The following is a 19,823-nucleotide window of genomic DNA, read 5'->3' as shown; positions in this document are numbered from 1 at the left end:
TAATGAGATCAGCAATTTCTATTCATTTTCATGTGCACCTACTCCTATAATGAAAAGGATTAATTTGAAGTTACTAGGAATGCATCACCTAGCTCATGTTGGACGGTTGCTAGTCTGTGGGCCATAAATATAAATTCTTCAAGTACTAGGTTGACTATTTCATTAAAACTGATGATGTTTTAGTATTTTATATGCAGAGCCATGCACAGGTTGTGTAAAGCGGGGTTTTAATATAGAATGTATTTGAGGAGAAACAGTTGTCAGAGAAAGGCGATCGTCTGTTACTCAGAGATGCACTAGTGAGCGTGCAGGAATACTTCCTTTGTGCAGTAAGTACAAAATAATCTCTGAATCATGGAGATTCTCTCTTCAGGATAAAATAGGCCCAGGGAACATAGCCCCATGTCTAAAACAGACAATTTAAAGTCAGAAGACTTCATGCCATAGCTACTCTTTGAAGCCAATGATATTGATTTATGCTATTTCTCCCTAAGTAAGAATCATAACGGTTGGAGGTCAGGGTTATAGGTTTGAGAGAAAGTTATATGTATATATTGTGGACCAGGCTACTAGTCTGTCCCCTGTGAGTTGGCCCCTTACTGTAAGTGAAGATTTCCCCGTAGCCCTTCTCCAACTCCATAAGTAATGCCGTTCAGATGGATGATTTTGACAATGGCAGCCTACTGTCAAACTAAATGCGAGGCATGCTGCAGAATTTTCAGCAGGCCCACAAAGCACAAGTCCATTCAATTCCTGAAAAATCAGCCATGAGCAATACTCCCTGGGTAATGTGAATTATGCACATACAATGATCAAGCAAATAATTTAATCCCAATTTGATCAATTCACCGAGGAAGAAAAAAAAAAGATAGCCAATTTGGTTTCACACAGAAACAGGAGCAATTCGTCTTCTGGATGTTTCACATTTCAATTAGGAGTGTTATAGACAGGCTTTTCAGATTTCTATTTTATGTTAAAAGAAGAGTTCATTAGAATATTGAGACTCAACCATTAAAAAGGCTTAAAATACCAAGAATTATTTGTAAAATGGTGATACTCTAATTTTTAAAAGTGAAAATCATGCACAAAATGATTAAATGTATATTTCTTTGAAAATTATTTTCAAAAGCTGTACTGAATCTTAACGTAGTACTCGTCATTTTGCCAGTGGAATAACAACATCTAATGAGTCTCAGCGTTGCTGCAGAAATCTCACTTTGGGATCAGTATGCTCTATGACATCCATGAACTAAAGATAAGACAAGATTACCAATAATGATGTCCTGGACAGCAATCTGCCATAATGCACTGAAGTCCATCCAGGGTTATTGTTCTCCCGGAGCCAGAGCGGTGAGAAGGGGGATGTGTAAATGATGTATGAATCCTTCTGTTGTACCTAACAGAGGCAGGGTGTTTATCTTCCAAAATATGTGTAAGACTCCTGCCACTAGGACATATAACACTCCGGGAAGACAAAAGGAAGAGGAAAAAAAGGAAGTTTTTTTTTTTTTTTTTAAGTACCTTTCAAGTCACTGTGCGAGGGAGTGTGGAAGAAGAAATGACTGCCAAGTTTGAGTAGTTCTAGGCTCTTCAGTGAACGTGTTTATGTGAAATAAAAACCACAAATTAATTCAGTGAGAAGAGAACAAAAAACTCTTAGTTATTTCCAAAATTCAGCCCAAACCACTGGCTGACATTTTTTATTCTCAAGTTTTCACCTGGTTTGTTAGTGTCATGCTAACCAAAGCCATAACTGATAGAATATTATGTGCAAAGGAAAAACATTCTTCTTCTCTTAATGTCCAAACTTGTATGGACCTTGATTTTTAAAAGAAACATTTATTTTACCTCTTGCTTAGCACAGTCCTTTTTACTAGTGACCATGATGATTTAGATTCTTAAAGGGCCTATAAAATTCATCTCATAGAATTCTGCTGTTTGAAAGAATTTGAACAAATATTTAGATAACATATTGTGCCATAATATCTAACTCTATCTCAATCTAGAACTGAGAGAAGGGCACAATAACTACATATAACTTTAAAAATAAATTATTTTTGCCCATGATATACAATGCATAAGGTACATAAACTTTTCTCAGTTAATGGTTGTGTACATTCTTACAGGTGCAAACAGTAGCCCCATCGACATTTATGACCTCTATATTGCCAGTTCATTTAAGTGGCTCAGGATGATGTATGTAGTAATAAAATCTGGGTTTGATGTTAGACCTAGTTTCTTAAAACTTTGCCCCCAGTTCCTAGGACTATAAGTTCAGGCAATTAGTTTATCACTCTGCCCCTTAGTTTCCATCGTAAAATGGGATAAATAATTCATAGGGTGGCTCTAAAGATTAAGTAAAGTAATATATGTACAGTGGCTAGTGCATTGCAAGCACTCAGTAAATATTAAATGTCACTATATTTTTATTTCTACAGGCACAAAATATTTTAGCAAATGAATCAGCAAAAATCAACTTTTCCTAAATTTTTTCAGTGAGGCATGTGTCAGTCACAGTTTGAAAAACATGGGACAGAAGATGAGAAGAAACTGAACATCCAGATACTGTTACTCACTATAGTTGAATTTCCATTTGTGATTGAACTTCAACTTCTTAATAAGTGACAGCACACTAGGATAATAGGTCATAATATTTGTTGTGCCTATCTCCACATGTAAAGACTGGTTATTTCTGGTTTCAAGGCACCAACGTGTTTATATTATACTTTACAATTAGTTAGAATCCTAAGATCAGCTCCTAGTTAACATGTGAATGTAGGAGAAAAAACTTGATCAGTTGCCATCCTAAACAGCTTGCTCTCTTATACAGTTAGTCACTGCTTTAGCAAATGTATTTTGAACACATATGCTAATGCCAAACACACTGCTAGTGCTAGCAGGAAAGACAATACAGTTAATAAAACAAGATAGGGTTTACAATTGACACATATATTCTCTCATACACATTTGTAATCAATCGAAAAACAAATACTGAACAAGATTATGAACTATAGAATCCAGTGAGATTTTGACAGTAGATACAAAGGAGAAGGGAATTGTTAAGAAAAGTTATGTGAACAAATATACAGAGAATAGAAACATGAGGTCTGGTTTATTATTTCCCTCCTTATCTGTGAAAATCCTACTCGTTCTTAAAGGCCTAGTACAAATTGTAAACTGACTTCTAATTTTCCCCCACACTCTTAAGTTTTGTCTTCCCATAATGCTCTTTGCTTTTTTTTTTTTTTTTTTGCCTTACTTAAGTGTTTATCTAAGTCAGGAACAATGACTTGGCAAGACTTACTTCCCTAAGACCTGACATGGTGCCTCCCCTCATATATCAGAATTCAATAAAAAGTTCTCATCTTAAAATATGGGAAGTGAGGAAAAATGAGAAGTCAGGGTTGCTGCTGGAATTTAAATTTATGTCTAGAAAGAGCACGGAAATGTGGAGTCCCGGAATAAAGGGGTAGTTTAAGTGTTTAGGAAGAAGAACATTCATTGGTGATTTTCGTTTTGATGACGACCCAACATCTGAGCAGAGGAGGTTCTGACCAACGTTTTTACATATAGGATTAGAATTTTAAAAGAGGTCATGACTTTAGACAGAGATATAAGGTCATAACTGTGTGTAAAAAGATGAGTGATCTAATTAAACAACAAACAACAAACAAAAAACAAAAACAGAAAAAGCCCTAAGGAACAACTCTATTTGGGGAAGAAAATGAAATGCTAGAACAGAAAATTGAGAAAAATTAGAAAGAGAACTAGCAGAGCTTATTGTCAGAGGACTCCAGGGACAAAATGAAAAGAAAGGAGAGAGATCAAGGAAAACTGAGAAAGAGCTGTACCTAATGTATCTTACACCACAAATCTATTGTGACGTAAGGGATCACCGGGTACCATAAACAATTATTTGGGACCTGAATGGAAGTCAGTTTATCCGAAGAACGTTTTTTTTTCATGTTGCATACACTTACTTACACCTATGAATATCATCAGATCACTGAATAGAGTCCGTACAAAGTAGTATGATGTATCAATGGCTTTAGGAAAGGCGAAAAGCAAGTGCTTATTTGAAGCTATTTGAAGATATTACTGTGATTTCCACAGTGACCTCATTTTAATAGTACATTAAATAATTTTGCACTTATTTATGACTTTATAATATGAATTATTTAAAGCCTATCATTGACATTTCTGAGTTAGGAAATTTATACCAACTATCACAATTAAACTACAGCAGGAAGTCATTCTTGATGCACGAATAAGAAGCCCACATACTATTCTAGAATCAGTGCTTACTATTTTTATGAAGAAAAGTGGATGTATTATAAAATGCAGTAGGAGGAGAATCACACTAACCAAAGGTAAATTAGCTTGCGGGTAGTATGAATGCTTTGTATTTTGGAAATTATGTATAGGTTTAGAGGGTAAAAGTAAAACATGAAGAAATGAATATAGATGACCAGCTTCCCAGAGAAACTGCCTGATTCAGTTTGCAGAATGTATGTAGTTAAAAAGGATGGGATCTGGTTGGTTGAGCTAGTCTTAAAAAGACAATAAACGCTTACTGAGGATGAAATTTCTCTATCATTATATAATGAGAAAAGAAAACATCTGCCATAGTATATGGAAATAAATATATATTCATAGTGGAATTAACTTGGTTATCTAGATTCATACTCTGTCAGTATATTATCCCTTTTCCTTTTGGAGTATAGATATTCATCCAACCATCCACTAATTTCTCCATTTAAAAAATAATTGAATGCTTATTATATGTCAAGCACTGTGACAGGCACTGATCACACAATCATAAATAAGACTTATCCCTTGCTCTCAAGAGCTGAAAACCTAGCATTCTGTATATATTTCAAAAATCAAAGAAAATTTATAGAGTGACTTTAAAAATCCAATACATATGCTATTTAACACCACTTAAAGCTCTCATGATATGCTATTTAACAGCAATTAAAGATCTGATTAGCTTGACATCTATTCACTCTATGGTATTATTCATATCTGATATCCATATATCATATCTGGTATCCAAAACTTACTGACTTACATCCAAACAAAGAGGGGAGGGGCAATATTATTGGTTTTAGGTTAATAGAAAATTTCTAAAGAATGCATATAACAAATTATTACATGAGTTCTCATTAGAATCTTTTTTTTTTTTCTTTTTTTTGAGACAGAGTCTCACTCTGCCACCCAGGCTGGAGTGCAGCGGTGCGATCTCGGCTCACTGAAACCTCCACCTCTTGGGTTCAAGGGATTCTCCTTCCTTAGCCTCCCAAGTAGCTGGGATTACAGGTGCCCCCCACCCACCCTGGCTACATTTTTTTTGGACTTTTTATAGTAGAGAGAGGGTTTCGCCATGTTGGACAGGCTGGTCTCAAACTCCTGACCTCAGGTGAGTCACCTGCCTCAGCCTCCCAAAGTGCTGGGATTGGTAGGCATGAGCCACCATACCAGATCCAGTTTTTTCTTTTCTTTTTTTAATAGTTGCATTCAATGATAATTTTCGATTTCAATTTTCCATAAGACAATATTATAATACTTTATAAAAATATTAAGTTTAGGCTACCATTATTCATTTTTAAAAAGTGGGCTAGAAGGCTCTTTTTGCTAACTTCCTTCTTTTGGTAAAGGTTAACTTCCACATTAAGACATTGAAGATGAAAAGCTGTTGGAAAAAATCTTCAAATGTACAAATTTGTTTATTTTTCTTGGCAATTTAAAAATCAGAACAATTTAAAATGAATACACATTAAGTTAGTGTTTTATCCGTACTATACAATTGTTATTATATAAGGAACTGCTCTATTCAGTTAAAACCTAATGAATACCATCAACATTTCCTGGCTTACTTTCCTGATCAGATTTAGCATATACACATAATTTTGTTACCCTTTTGAATATGCTTAGAAAAATGACAATATCACAGTTCACATAAAGCCCTTTAGAAATCTCATTCACAAGTAAATAACGACAGCACTCTTCTTAGGAAGACCCTCTTGACAGAGAAAGTCAATACTAAACAGGTTACATAAACAGAAAAAACAACCACAATTTTTAGTACCAGAAACATTACCAACTTGCATGAAGTCCATCCGTCACATTTTTAAATGGTTTGAATTTGAACATATATGCCATGGCACAGAATTTCAAATTTAATGATTAAATCAGGTAAATAATGATAGTTAACAATTATATCCTGAAAATAGAAGAACCTAATATAAGGAAGGCTTAATTTCAGGTGTGACTGTATGATAGTATTTTATAGCATATACACCAGACCTTCATTTTATTTGCCAGGTTCATTTTTTCCTTTGCTAGACAGTTAAACCACTAATGCTGCTATTCAAATTTGTAGTTTGAAATTTTTGAGTTACTCTTAAAAATCAGTCTGTCTTTGTGTGTTTTACTTTTGGGTAAAATCTGTCCCCTTTTCACCACTGTTAATATTCAGAATAAGTTTTCCTCCCCAAATCAACTATTTATTATATTCTAAAAGGAAAAAATATGACCACCATTAGGCAGACTTTAAAAGTGAATCTAGAGTCAAACATGATTTGAAAAGTGGAGTTCTAAAAATGTTTCGCATAAAAGCCGTATCCCACCAGAATGAATGTGAAGCCATAACACTTCATTATTTTGAACAAATAATACCCATTTAGTGTATAAGAAAAATTAGTTTTATAGTTATACCTTATAACTCTTAAAAGTCTCAGAACATAGCTAAGTGAAGAGCTTTGAGTGCCAGCAAAGCCAACTTTTTTTTTTCAACCTACTAGCCATCTAACTTGCACTGGATAGAAGGCGTTTTGCTCTGCCAGCCACAGACCACAATCCCAAAGATGCAGGCAAAGAGCATAAGGGTGTTACATACCAACTGCTTATATAGATGGATATCATTTTGCTACATTGAAACAGAAAAAGATTGTTTTGCCTCTCAGTTTAAAAAGGACAATAAGAAGGGATGATTCAAATTACAAAAAGACAATCCACAAGAACAACTACCTTACACATGCACATATGTCAATTATCCTATAGAAACTAATGTATTTGATATGCTACATAACACCACCCAAGCTCTTGGAGATCACCTAATGTGTTATTTAAACTCTGTGCTTAGGTGAATATTTCACTTAAAAGCACAGGTTTCGTTGGCTAAAAATAAGAGCTTGAAACTTCATAGCCCTAAGGCCCTGTTTTTTGCTTGCTTCTTAAGCACAATACTTTTCCCCAGTTGATGGATAGAAAGTACAAAAGGGAGTCATGAGTGGGGTAGCACGTCCCTGGAAAAGAATGAGATATGAAAGTTTGAAAATTGAGTTCCTGTTTTAAAGGTTGAGTTATTTAATTCTCAGTGATTCCGGGTACCGGTAAATGTTTTTACTTGGAATGTACATCCTTGAATAATACATTGTAAAAATGCCTAGAAAATGGGTTATGAGCAAAGCCATTTTCTACCATTATATACTAATAAAACAAAGTAAAACAAATGTATTTATACACTCTATGCTTTATAAAACTACCATGATATCAGTTTTGCCTGTGGAATTTTTATGAGAACCTTTTCATGTTTTACTTACTCACACCAGACCACTTAATCATCCCATTTAGTCCCCAATTATTAGCAGGCTTACTGACTTAACTTGATTACAACATAAAATTTAAAATAACAATTTATTAAAAACAAATGATGAAGAAAATTCTTTGGAAGGTTTTCTCTTATGAATCTCTGTGCAAAATTTGGAAGACCTGATATACTCAGTTATTTGGCATAAAAGAGATTATACAATTCAAATTATGACTTCTCTCTTTCATTGTCACTCTTCTGTTTTATCCCAGTAGTAGCCTTAATAAAAGCGCCATCTTATTTAGCTACTCCTCCACTTTAGCTTTAAATACAATTGTTTTGTCAAGTTTCGTTGACTCGTTCTTTCTTCATCTTCACAATTCTCAAAGCTACCACCCAAGTCAAGGCCCTCCTCGTCTGACACCTGGATGAGGACAAAATATGTTGAGTATTTACTTCAACTTTTGCATCCTTTTGATATCCACAATGCACCACAACACTTTCAGATGAATCTTCCTCATACATTGTTTTCCTCAGTTCATTCTTCTGCTTAATAAAGTGGCCGGGCGCGGTGGCTCACGCCTGTAATCCCAGCACTTTGGGAGGCTGAGGCGGGTGGATCACAAGGTCAGGAGATCGAGACCATCCTGGCTAACACGGTGATACCCCGTCTCTACTAAAAATACAAAAATTAGCCGGGCATGGTGGCGGCGCCTGTGGTCCCAGCTCCTCGGGAGGCTGAGGCAGGAGAATGGCGGGAACCCGGGGGGCGGAGCTTGCAGTGAGCCAAGATGGCGCCGCTCACTCCAGCCTCGGCCACAGAGTGAGACTCCGTCTCAAAAAAAAAAAAAAAAAAAAAAAAAAAAAAAAAGAATAAATAAAGCAACCTAGTGATAACATCATTTATCAAAATGCCTCTTATTCCAAGTCTTCCTTAATCTCTTTCCACCCAGTCGTACAGTATAGTCTCTTCTAATCTGTTTTTAAGTAGCTAGTGATTTGAATGTATAATTCCTTAAGATCAGCATAAATCATATAACTTAAAGCAGGGATCTGGTAACTATGGCCTGTGGACGAAATCTGGCCTATCATTTGTTTTTATATGTCCTTATGGGCTAAAAAAAAAAAAAAAAAAGTCAAAAGAATAATATTTTGTGATGTGTAAAAATTATTTAAAATTCAAATATATATATATATATAAATCATGTACCATCAATGGATTTTTATATATAAATACATACATATATCTTTTTTCTTCCTTATTTAGTAATGTACATTAGCCATGTTACACTCTACTATAATGAGCTATTATAAACATGAATCTCTTTTTAGCAAAATTAGAAAAAGTATTTTCAGGCCGGGCGCAGTGGCTCATGCCTGTAATCCCAGCACTTTGGGATGCCAAGGTGGGCAGATTACCTAAAGTCGGGAATTCGAGACCAACCTGGCCAACATGGTGAAACCCTGTCTCTAGTAAAAATACAAAAACTAGCCTGGCGTGGTGGCAGGCACCTGTAATCCCAGCTGCGTGGGAGGCTAAGGCAGGAGAATTGCTTGAGCCCCGAAGGCAGGCTCACTTTAAGTGAGCCGAGATTGCGCCACTGCACTCTAGCCTGGGCCATAGAGCACGACTGTGTGTGTGTGTGTGTGTGTGTGTGTGTGTGTGTGTGTGTCTGTCTCTGTCTGTCTCTCTCTCTCTCTCTCTATATATATATAAAATGAATATATATAAACAATGAATATGTATATATATAAAATCAATATATATATTCATTAAAACCCACTAATATTTCAGATTTAGTGAAACATAACAGAAGAAATGGGAATGGGAAGAGGAAACATATACTTAGAACAAAAGATGAATTTAGTGAGAGAGAAAGGTAAAAGAGAGCAAAAGGGAACAGTATGTAGAGACATAGATGGAGAAAAACTGAATCGGAATTGTTAAGGGTATATAGAAGCAGTATTCCCACATTTAGCTATCTCCTCCCCTGTGGCTTCTTCTCCTTATTAAAACAAAAACAAAAACATTACTTTTTGGCTCTTTTTTTGTAAGATTTAATTATTCATCTCAGTTAACCCTCACAGCAACCCTAATCAAGACAATAATACTATTCTAAGTTATAGATGAGGAATAAAACTGAAAGATAGTGACCAAGAGATGGACCTGTAATCCTAACTTTGGTACGATGCTAACAACAGTTACTCTAACACCGCCTTCGTTTTATTCTTCTTCAATATTATCCTTCTTACGAGTGTATATTTAGATCTTTAGAAAATCACACATTTCAAAAATTACTGTAGAATACTGTCATGTTGAAACTCAGCTTGCCTCTTACACTTAAAGGCCTCAAGATCTTGTAAAATGCAGGGGTTGATTTTCACTTAAGAGTCTCTTGTCAGGGAGAGTAATAGAGATTTTTGTTGACATCGGGAAATAAACTACAATGGTAGGTTTCAAGGCTATTGACTGGTGAATAAACATCATTCTAATAGTGAACATTTATTGGCCTCTTATTAGGTTTCAGTCATTCTTTCCTCACAATAATCCTGAAGGGTATATGCAGTTATTATCCCTATTTGCATCATAGATCATTGCATCACAGAAAGGTTTAAAGTAACTTGCCAAAAGTTATAGAGGTAGTTGAGAGGGGGAGCTGGAATGTGAACCTCAATGATCCAACTCCAAAGCCATGCAATTAACCACTATGCTAGGCTGAGTACATTTTTTAAGAACCTAAATGTATGAGACTTATAAGCAGCTAAACATATTAGACTTAAATTTGTGGATTCCATTTTCAAAAGACAACGAATCCCCTTCTCTTGCAGAGGCAACAATTTGAACATATAAGACTATTGAAATATATAGAATGCTATCTTTGAAGACAGCCGCAGAGCATCCCACCCAGCAAACACACATATGCACACATATATGTGTACAAAAGCATGCACAGATAATTACAATCACAGTGGTAAGATGTGCTCCTGTAGTCAGAAAAACCCCACACTGCATTATGATGCTTATCAACACCTACCAGTAAATAGAAACTCTTCCTATGATAAACTGCATGTTTTGACCGTAGAGGAGTTGCTTTAAGTTCAAGGAGTGTCTTTTCTTCAGGCAACGCTCACAACCAGCTTCCCTCATCATAAGATCTTGGTACTGTTAACATAAAATGGTTGCTATCATTAGTGGCTGTGAATGGTGCATAATGAACACACAGCCTCGGGTAGCCACGATTCACGTAGTCCCCAAACACTGATGAGCACAGAGATTGAGCTATCTTCTCAACCTTATTACTGCTTTTAAGTCGATTTCCAGATATAAGAGGTTCCTGGAATGAAGAGGAGGAACCTCACTGCTGCCGGCACAAAGTTTGGCAGTAAATTGCCTTGGGCGTTTTATCAACACAATGCACTGCATTTCCCAGGAACTAGGCTATTTTCAAAAACAAATTCTAAAATCATATTGTAATATTTAGACATTCTTTTCCTGGAGGTCAGTGTAATGACGCCAGGTACATTATATCATGACGTAGGATGCTTAATGACAAAGGTACGTGTTATCACTACGAGATAATTTTATAGGAATTTCTCATTTCTAAGAAACACTGTTTTCCCCCATTTAGGGATTCTGACACCAGAATACATCTTAGCATGAAATCACATGTAAATGTGTACATTTGATCAGGTGACACCCTCCCCCAAATGTTGATTTTAATTCAAAGGTACCTTTTGAAAGAAGGTCTCTTAAAATGGAAGAAGTGAAATAATCTAATACTGGTATGGCATAGACATAGTTTTTAAAAATTAAAAAATGCTTTTTCAGTGTTTCCCAGTCCTGTTAAGATATAACATGTTTGCCCAGATCACGTGGAATGCTCGCCACCGCCTCTTGACAAAGCATGAATAATGGCAGCAACCACACATCTTGTCTGTCTTGCTGCCAAAACCATCACCCTGTGATGTAGTGAGAATTAAAAGTTCAAAACCTTCAACTCAGTTGATTGGAAAGTTTTCATTTGAAGTAAATTCTATTGTGGCCCCATAACCTACATTTTAAAGCACATTAAACAAGGCTGTTTTAGCCTTGATGAGCTGACAACTGTAAAACATTCATAAGAACACAATTGCAGTCTTGATAAATGCTTCCACTGTGTAATCTATCGTAGCAATGATCTACGCATTACAACTACTTCTTAAAGTACCAAAACATCACAAAATCACATTGTTTACATAAACACACACACATATATAGATTACATATATATCTAAGGATGTAATAGTAGGCCTTACTCTTAGCTTTAGATTGATGCCCTTCACTTTTATTATCAGGGAATTTTTCCTTCCATACTGTTATAATTATTTAATACGAATAACTTCATTTTTCCATCCATCAAACAGCAGTACTCACCACGAATGCAAAGAACCCTAAAACAATCAATCTTGATAGTCAAGAAAATGTTAATCATCATATGCACGCTGGTACATTATCAACTTTTAATGTATTGTTTTCCTTTTTCTCAAATACTAAAAAAAAAAAAAAAATGTAAACTGGATTGCCTAAAAGATTTCTTATAACATAGCTACCAAAATGATTAAGTAAGGAAAAAAAGAAGCAACCTTGTGTTCTTTCAAGATTAAAGTTCCAACATTTGTAATGTCAAGTGTAGATTCAGCAATAAGTGAAATGTTCTCCTTTTATCTTAATCTTCATTTAATACATTAAACATATACATATCAGGACATTAGGTTATAGAAAATGTTTCTAAAAGTACTTTCCAAAGTATACCCCTATACACCTCTAGATGGCAAGCTTTAGTAAATTTTTATGACTGGCCTTAATTCAGTTTCTTAGCAATTCTGTGTAATCCACCTATTGAAATGATTTTCAGTTTAATAAGCTACTCAGATACATATGTGCTTTTAAGGAACAAAGCATTAAAAAGGAATTACATTTTTTTTCTAAAATTTAATCTTTTTCTTTGTGATTACCTAATTGTAAAAAGATGGTGTCCCAGTGACTTCTAGCAGTGTCTCTTTGGTGTGCTGGATGTTCTGGAAAAGTTTTACCTAATTAATGATTTCAACTGGCTTCTAAAATGAACTATTCCTTTATAATGATAAAGATTAGTTACAGCTTTTGTTATAGGAATTTTGCAGATCTCAAAGGATAATAATAAAAGTCCTTTGAGAAACATAAAGTAGAAGATAGGTGCGTGAGTCTGTCATTAGAATCTTCTCCACCTCAAATATGTCCTTTACAAAACAAATATCTCACATGGCCAATTTCCAAAGAGTACATGTTTTTATAAGATATCATACATGTCTGTTTAATTCTATAATCACTGCTATTCCTTTAATCAAGTTTAGTTATATTTATTTTCAATGCTAATTATATTCAAGGGTTATCACGGATGAACTGAAATAAAATTAGTAGGAGGTGATAATTAAAATAAGTGTGCAAGTGGCATCAAAACGGACAAGTTCACTTTGTGTATAATATTATTAGCAATAATGTTGAAGAATAAAATCCAGTTATAGCTGGGTACACACGTTAAAGTTGTACAATCTCCTGAAGTTAACACTGCTCTGGGAAATTCCTAGCAGACTGAATATTGCAGAACCCTCTATTCTAAAAGATGATTCCTCCCCCATATACATGATAACTACAGGGACAATATTTTATCGTGATATAATACTGGCTGCCGACTACAACTGGGTATCTGACCCAATTGGCATAAGCATTTGACAAAAGCTGGGACAAAGTTCTTTTCAAATTCCAACTTTTGTCACCAGGCTGGGTCCCCAACCCAATATAGATAAATAAGAGTGTTTTCTAAAGATTTATAAAACTGTGAAAAAGGAGAACAAGTATCTCTCCAGTGGCTGAGGCTTCTCTCCAGTGACTGAAGCTATAATATATATACATTTTATGAGTTAGTGGCAACCACATTTTCCTCCTGTGGGGGCTGGAAAAGTTGAGGAAACTGAATGAAAGACAAAGAGAAATATTAAAGCAGGTGGATGGAGTTTCTTGGGAATTTGGCTCCTGATTTCAGTTATTTCTGAGGCTGAGCCTTCTTATCTTCCAAACTGTGAGAGAGTCTAGCAGCCACTTATTAAGTTACCAATTTGCTTAAGCTTGGACAAGTTCTATTTTGAACAGTTGAAACCAGTGGAATCTTAACTAATGCTCTTTGTTCTTTTTTAGCTGTGTTTTGAAGGAAAATCATTTTAGAGCTAAATTAAGTTGCTAGGTTTCTAATTCGTAGTTATACAAATACTGAGAGTGAATACATCTTTTAAAAATATGACAGATGCAAGATATATACCTTCTTATAAAATCCAAGCACTTTAATTATTAATGGGTAATAAATAAAACAGTACCTTTAACTTAAGAGACTTCCATGCAAAAACAACAACATTGTGCCATAGAAATGTAAAGAGAACCCAAATAAAGAGAGATGAGATTTTCTTTTATTTATAATTATAAATATAAATCTGTTCTTTTGGAAAATATGTGCATTTTTCATCCAAGAAATACACAAAGATTGATCAAATAGTGCAGGTTAAACTACAATGAAATATAAAAGGGAAACTGGCTTGAGTTTGGCTCTCTAATTCATAAGCCCCAGATGCTCTTTCAAAACTCCTTATAACTCACATTCTTTTCAGGCCTTAGACTTCCTCTTTTTCAATGCAAAACCCTGAGTGTTGCTTTGCAAATGCTTCTTAGATGCTCACAAAATTTCTTTTAATTTTGGATGGTAACAACTGCCGATGGTTTTTACTAGGAGTTCCTAAAGCCCGGCAACATAGAGAAAACCTGCCTGAGAACAAAGTCAATTCACGAGACGTGAAACAGGTGAAGAGAGAGGCAGTGTCACGAGGATATCACTTGAGCACATGGATCCACTCATGCCCGAAGCCTGTCCTGCCGTTTGTCTTTACGTTTATGTGAGCTAATAATTTTCCATTTCCCCCAAACTAGCTTGTATACAATTTTATTAGGAACCAAAATAGGCTTGACAAAGACAGAGTCAAACCCTACTATCTGACTCATGCTTTTCAATGAATCTCATTCTTCATGGTTGCAAAAGGCAGAATTCACAAATAGAAGAAAAAAATTGTCTTCAAATAATTAATATAGATGTATTAGTCCACTCTCACGCTGCTATAAAGAACTGCCTGAGACTGGGTAATTTATAAAGGAAAGAGGTTTAATTGACTCACAGTTCCACAGGGCTGGGAAGCCTCAGGAAACTTACAATCATGGCAGAAGGGGAAGCAAATACGTCCCTCTTCACACATGGCAAGAAGAAGTGCTGAGCAAAAGAGGGAAAAGCCCTGTATAAAACCATCAGATCTCGTGAGAACTCACTCACCGTCACAAAAACATCACCACGGGGTTAACCACCTGCATGATTCAATTATCTCCACCTGGTCCCTCCCTCAGCACTTGGGGATTATGGGAACTACAATTCAAGATGAGATTTGGGGGAGGGACAGAGCCAAACCATATCATTAGACGTGTAGAGGAAACCTTAATATATTGATGTCTGGATGGAATCACACACATAGAAACAGTACACATTTCCACAGATCACATATAGAGATGATTGTGTTCAAAATGTTATTGGCATACAGTGATTGACAGAATAAAGCTTTCAGAAATCTTGAGGAACTTAAAGAAAAAGTAGATTAAAACTTAAAACATAAAATATCAAAAAGATTTATCTTTTGCAACATAAAATTAGAGTCCCACCTAACAAATCTTCAAGTGAAAAATACAGAGGAGTTTTAGATTACAGCAGAGATGTTCAGAATAATTAATGCGACTTAACTGAAGTATACATTAATAACATTTTGACTATTTTTCCTCGGTTTCCATGTTCTGTAATGTGCTAAACTCTAGGTACCAAAATATTCATAAATTTAATATTTGTGGAAAAGTATAATTGAAAGATTATATTAAGCATACTTAGGTAAAAACTGGCTAGAAAAAGAGACACTTCTGGAAAAAATTTAAAAAGAGACATGGACGACTGGATTAAGAAAATGTGGCACATATACACCATGGAATACTACGCAGCCATAAAAAAGGATGAGTTTGTGTCCTTTGTAGGGACATGGATGCAGCTGGAAACCATCATTCTTAGCAAACTATCACAAGAACAGAAAACCAAACACCGCATGTTCTCACTCATAGGTGGGAACTGAACAATGAGATCACTTGGACTCGGGAAGGGGAACATCACACACCGGGGCCTATCATGGGGGGTGGGGGGAGGGATTGCATTGGGAGTTATACCTGATGTAAATGACGAGTTGATGGTGCTGACGAGTTGATGGGTGCAGCACACCAACATGGCACAAGTATACATATGTAACAAACCTGCACGTTATGCACATGTACCCTAGAACTTAAAGTATAATAATAATAATAAAATAAAATTAAATTAAATTAAAATTAAAAAAAAAAAAAGAGACATGGGCCAGAGACCTGAACCAAACTTCTTGACCTGTCAACTACAAGAGACACTGTCTCGGATAAATTGCCTCATATCTCTAAGTCTCAGCTTCCTCATCCCTAAAATTGGATTGATATAATAGATAGTTGTGTGCTGTCTCCCCAGCAGCCTTTCCTAGAAACTATCCACCAACCATATGAGATCTGCAACACTCCAACTCCACTTGGTTGTTGCAGGTAAAGAAACATGATCCTGGTCTGTCTATCAGGCCCATCACTGAAATTCATGAACCAGAGAGGCCAGAGGGTCGTCAATAGCCAGAGCTGGAGGACGAGAGCTAAGAAGCTGCTCTTGATGATAGTTACTATCAGACAAAGAAAGGAAGCCTGCAATAAGAAAGATGCTGACAGAGAGGTACAGTTAAGAAATAGTGAGTCATGTTCTGATATCCAAGTCACTGTGAGCTCATCTGCAATACCTGTTGCTTGGTTTTCCAACCTTTCCTTGAAATCACTAGGCAGCACTCTTTCTTTCCTTCATCTTATAAGTTGGCATCTATCACTTTCTGCCAAGAAAACTCCTAATCTGATTAGCTTCTCTAATTTCATGTAAGTTTTTTTTTGAAATAAAAGATGAATGTAACAAGACTTTAACAACTTTGAAATACTACCCAAATATAAGACAGAGTTACAGTGGTTATTATCTATAACTAACTCCAAATGTTAGAGGGACTGTCACATTTAAAAAAAAATGATTTCTTAGTAGTAGTAGTTTCAAATGGCAACACCAGAGAAAATGGTTTGGTGAAATTTAAAGGAAAGAGGATTTCAGCTCTGTGTGAGAAAGGAAGTTTTAAAAACTGGAGTTTTCTACATTTTTAGTGTTCAATTTTAAGATTGTATGGCACTACATCTCCAAGACTCTGTTCCAAAGACTGAATTCCTTCTAATTTACTAAAATATTTCTTTAGCTCTATTTTTCTTTGGCCAAAAACCCACCCTTTCAAGTTCTGTATCACCTTTGTTTTAATATAGAAGGACACATAGCATACATTATTGATAGATGCACATACACACATATTACATACATTTTAATTTAATCTAAATTTATTTATCTAATATACATATATAGTTCCTAAACCAGTGTTTCTCAAAATGGTAAAATCAATGATTCATTGCATTTTTTTCCCCCAGCAACTACTTTTCCTTCTTTAGGCAAGAGCAAACAATTATGATTTGAGGGAATCATCCAACCCGATTCTTTGGCCATGTTTTACAGGTGAAGGTGAATCCTGGGCTGGAATTGTTCAAGTGTAGAGGACACAATTTCTATTAAGCCCATTTATGTACTGAATTTCCTGCTCGTAGAAATTGCTAAAGAGACAGACACAATACCCAAATTAGACCAATTAATGCAAATATCAGAAAGTTGCTCTGGACCAATTAAAGGGGCCATCAGGACCTTTGCTGGGAATTCTGGGACCAAGATTCATTTTCTCCCATTGTAAGCATTTGGCCTTGAGATCTACCGGCAGTTTTTATGTGACCATGGGGGAAACAATGGCAGAGTAAGGGCTAATATCTTAGAAACGGAGTAAAGAAATGAACCCAACTGGGTCATTGGTGACCAGGTTGAGTCACTAGATTAAACCTAATATTAAACCTGACAAAGGTCACTTTTATATTCCCATTACGTGTTTAAGATAGTTTGAGTTTAGTTGTCTTTAACTTGTAACTGAAAGCATGCTAAATAATGCAAGTGAGGAGATTAGACGACAAGATTGCTACACTCATTTGTTTGTTTTATTTTAGACATGGGATCTCACTATATTGCCCAGGCTGGAGTGCAATGGTTATTCACAGGTGTGATGATAACACACTGTAGCCTTGAGCACCTGGCCTCAAGTGATCCTTCCACCTCAGCCTACCTAGTAGCTTGAAAAACAGGCAAGTGCCACTATGCTCAGCTTTCAAAGTGCCACTACTATATTTTTTCAACTGCTACATATCTGTGCACTCAGACATTTTACTCTAGTGACAACATTCACAAAATCCACCATAGCAAGGGTTGAGATGGAAAATTTTTAAAAATAAATATTTAAAAGTTTGCATAAAATATTTACTGACCTGTCCATGAACTATGAGTTGCCTGCTAAACTGACTGAAGAAAATTCTGAAAAGTCTGAAACTCTAGGTAAAATTATGTAATACATAAAATTTGGCTTCAAAGCCGTATTCATCCCCTCTCTCTCTCAATCAACATCCTCCCCTCCAAAAAAGACACATACAGAATATTTATCTTTGCCCATCAGTAGCCAACACGTATTATGAATACTTTATGAATTCCAACATTTTTTTTCTCTGCAAGATCTTCATCTGGAAAAGCAATGGATTGGGGAAGGATTTTTATGTTTTAATTCCCAGAGTTATCTACACTCTAAGAGTGGATGCCTATGTATACTGATAGGAGATACACTCCTGCAACAGAAGTTTATAAGGACAATTATAACGGAATATAGTACAAACTACTGTAGTAGATCTGAATCTCACAAACCACCAACTCAGGTATAAAATTTAAAAAAACAAAAATAACTTTCTTTTTCCATCACTTAATTTAATTTCTACCTTCATTCCTCATTCTGCCCCATGACAAAAAAACTGACTATATTTTTGCTTACTTTCTGCCTTCTACTATTATCTTCCAAGAGCAGGGGAGAGGAGGTTGTAGATGCCGAAACTAATTTTAAAAATAGTTCCAGGAGGCCAGGCATGGTGGCTCATGCCTGTAATCCTAGCACTTTGGGAGGCTGAGGTGGGTGGATCACCAGAGGTCAGGAGTTTGGGACCAGCCTGGCCAACATAGTGGAACTCTGTCTCTACTGAAAATACAAAAATTACCTGGGTGCTAACTGAGTGCTAATTGAGAATTCTCTGTTAATCTTATTGCTACATCTAACTGAAGCTTTATCTTAATCTAACATTCTATTTAAAGCCTCACTTTACCAAAATAATAGGGGAGTTTGGATAGACTTGGAAGGACAATGCTCAGGAAAGTGAGTAATGCATGAAATCTCCAACATCAGTGATCAGAAGACAGGAAACATAAAATTCACCGTATGCTAATGGAATGATTCAGAAAAGGGGAGAGAAAGGAAGGAATGGTTTTCAAAGAGAATGTCTGAGAACCATAATTTGCATACAGTTTCCAGAAAACAGGTTTGATAAAGCAAGAACAGAAGATAATGAGCTGGGACATTTTCTCCTCTCCTGCAAGTCTGTGCAACCTCATCAAGATCAAACATAACCTGGCCTGGCTAGAAGTCAATTGGTAAAACAAATTATCAAAAATATAATTAAGTAAGCAGAGAGGCCTGGGCAAGCTTCTTGGACTTTCTCATATCAAAGCTGTAAAAATGGAGCTTTGTGGGGTCATTCTATCAAAATCACTAACAAAGCCTACATCTGGCTTGACTCTGAGCAAAGATCACTCCTCGGAATCAATTAGGGTAATTACAAACTAGTGGTGCACAAGGGCACACCTGTGGTTAATTGAGTAACACATAGTTAATCAACCTTTCTGAGTAATAAGTATGTAGCAAATCAAAATCCCTGGTGTCCATCTGTGCTTTGTCTTAAGCCCTGCTACTTAAAACCTGGTCTGGCTCTTTTTTGGATATGAAAGAGAAAATGTGTAAAGGAGGAGAATGGACAACACAAGATGATTTTTGTGGCATGAGATGCCACTGGGGGGTCCACTTC

Source organism: Macaca mulatta, chromosome 2 (assembly GCF_049350105.2).
Source record: "Macaca mulatta isolate MMU2019108-1 chromosome 2, T2T-MMU8v2.0, whole genome shotgun sequence".
NCBI classification, from domain to species: domain Eukaryota; kingdom Metazoa; phylum Chordata; class Mammalia; order Primates; family Cercopithecidae; genus Macaca; species Macaca mulatta.
Note: the sequence above shows the minus strand (reverse complement) of the source record.